The sequence below is a fragment of the Gossypium arboreum genome, chromosome 6 (assembly GCF_025698485.1).
Source record: "Gossypium arboreum isolate Shixiya-1 chromosome 6, ASM2569848v2, whole genome shotgun sequence".
Classification (NCBI taxonomy): domain Eukaryota; kingdom Viridiplantae; phylum Streptophyta; class Magnoliopsida; order Malvales; family Malvaceae; genus Gossypium; species Gossypium arboreum.
Window position 1 is genome coordinate 80,605,596 of NC_069075.1, and position 2,607 is coordinate 80,608,202.

Sequence of the window (2,607 nt, forward strand, 5' to 3'; positions counted from 1 at the left end):
AACTCCCTGGATCTTTTAATTTGTTAGGTAGCTCATTCTTTAGAATAGCTGAGCAGACTACATTGAGTTCCACGTGCGATGTAGCGTCTAATTTCCTTTTATTGCTCAGAAGTTCCTTTAAGAATTTTGCTGAGTTGGGCATCTGCGAAAGAACTTCAATAAAGGGTAAGTTAATATGTAATTTCTTTAAGAGTTTGACAAACTTACCGAATTATTCTTTTGTTCTGTCTTTCATCATCGCTTTAGGATATGGCACACGAAGTTCATGATTTGTACTTACTTGTTTGGGATCATTATTATTTACCTCTTTTCGTCCTTTGTTCATTGCGTTGTCTTACTGTGTTTCTGGCTCGGGTGCAATGAGTCCATCCTTATTTTGAGTGCTAATTGCATTGAGATGTTCCCTCGGATTAGGTTCAGTATTACTTGGTAGGCTACCTTGTGGTTGTTCGGAGATTAGTTTGGACAACTGGCCTATCTGAGTTTCGAGTCCTTGGATCGATGCTTGTTGATTCTTAAGTGCTGTCTCAGTATTTTAGAAACTGGTTTCTGACACCGAGATGAATTTAGAAAGCATCTCTTCAAGGTTTGGTTTTTTCTCCTGTTGATAAGGTGGCTGTTGAAAACCCTGAGGATTTTGTGGCTTTGGATTTCCTTGACCTCCCCAGGAAAAATTCGGGTGGTTCCTCCAACCTACATTATAAGTATTACTGTATGGGTTATTTTGAAATCTAAAGTTATTGTTACCCATATAGTTGACTTGTTCTTCTTCAGTTGTAGGATTGAAGGATTGGTATTCTGTATACACACTTCCTCCGCTTGAGTCACACCTCATTATTGGATGTACTTGCGTAGAACCAAGAAAACTATCAATCTTTTTTATTGAGAAGTTCTACCTGATTAGAAAGCATGGTGACTGAATCGATGTTATAAACGCCGGCTGTTTTCGTTGGCTTTGTCCTCATAACTTGCCACTAATAGTTATTTAGTGACATCTCCTCTATATATTCATAGGCATCTTCCAGTGTTTTATTGTTGATGGTTCCGCTAGCAGCCGCGTCAATCATTTGTCTTGTTGAGGGATTCAGACCATTGTAGAATGTTTGAACTTGCAGCCAAAGTGGTAACCCATGGTGAGGGCACCTTCTCAGTAAGTCCTTGTATCTCTCCCATGCATCGTAAAGTGTTCCTAAATCCATCTGCACAAAAGAAGAGATATCATTACGTAATTTGGCCTTTTTAGCTGGCGAAAAATATTTTAGTAAAAATTTCTCGGTCATTTGCTCCCAAGTAGTGATAGACCCTCGTGGTAACAAGTTCAACCACTGTTTAGCTTTGTTTCTCAGTGAAAAGGGAAATAACTGAAGATGAATCGCATCATCAAAAACGCCATTGATTTTGAATGTATCACAAAATTCAAGAAAATTCGCCAAGTGCATGTTGGGATCCTCATCCTGCAAACCATCAAACTGAACAAACTACTGTATCATCTGAATTGTGTTAGGTTTTAGTTTGAAATTATTCGCAGCAATAGCAAGTCTAACTATACTAGACTCAGTTCCTGTTAAATAAGGTTTAGCATAATCATACATAGTACATGGAGCAGGATTTTGATTAGCTGCAATTGCGGGAGGCAGCTGATCGCCTGGGTTTTCAGCCATCTCGTCAGTTGGGGTTTGAGTATCGTCTTCTCGCTCATTCTCCATATAGCATAAACTACGCCTTATTTCTCTTTAATTTTTTCGAATTGTACGATCAATTTCTTCATCAAAGAGTAATGGTCCTGACGAGTTTCTTCTAGTCATAAACTATAAAAATCTGCCAAGAGAGAGAAAAAAAAGTAAATTAATAAATAATAAAATAAAATAAAATTGCAAGAAAAATAAATGGCTAAAGTAATAAAAATTTAGTGTTCCAAATATTTCAGTTCCCCAGCAACAGCGCCAAAAACTTGATCGCATGATTCGTAACAAGTAATAAATATTAATAATGAAGATCAAACCTAGACTAACTATTATCACAACGAAAAGGCAAGCGCACCTATCGAATAATAGTATAGTAAAGGCAAGACCGGGATATCATACCCATGGGAACCAAAAGTACTAGTAATAACTATCTTTTTATTATCTAGCCTAAGAATAAACGGGGTCTGTTTTAATTAACTAATTATTTAAACTAAAAATGCACAGAGAAAAGAATTGGGGAATTGCTTTTGGGAAAATCGATTGACTTGAGACAATACCGAAAGAAAAATCCACCAAGACTTTACTTGTTATTTTGGCTCCGAATCGGACAATTTATTCATTCAACTTATTCCGTAGAGATCCCTAAGTTATGTTATTATCCCTTTTCAAGACTAATAATGTCTAATCCCTAGATTGAATAACCTAGACTTTTCTCTAATTAACACTCTAGGGTTGCATTAACTCGATTTATGGATCCCCTTATTAGGTTTCACCCTAATCCGACAAAATCTTGTCACCCTATTTCTAAGCGCGCAATCAACTCCGCTTATTTATGGAAAATGTACTCTTAGACAGGGTCTATTCCTCCTCTGAATAAGAGCGTGCCTTGAATTAGTATCCTGGGATATCATAACAAGAATTA

At 36.9% G+C, this 2,607-nt stretch overlaps 1 non-coding gene across 1 annotated transcript; it reads left to right on the forward strand.

Annotated features, from left to right (window-relative positions):
- The first annotated feature begins 1,125 nt into the window (after positions 1-1,125).
- LOC128295016 (small nucleolar RNA R71) lies at positions 1,126-1,232 on the forward strand. The gene has a single exon (XR_008285323.1). It is a non-coding gene; the product is annotated as a small nucleolar RNA R71 (small nucleolar RNA).
- The last annotated feature ends 1,375 nt before the right edge of the window (positions 1,233-2,607 follow it).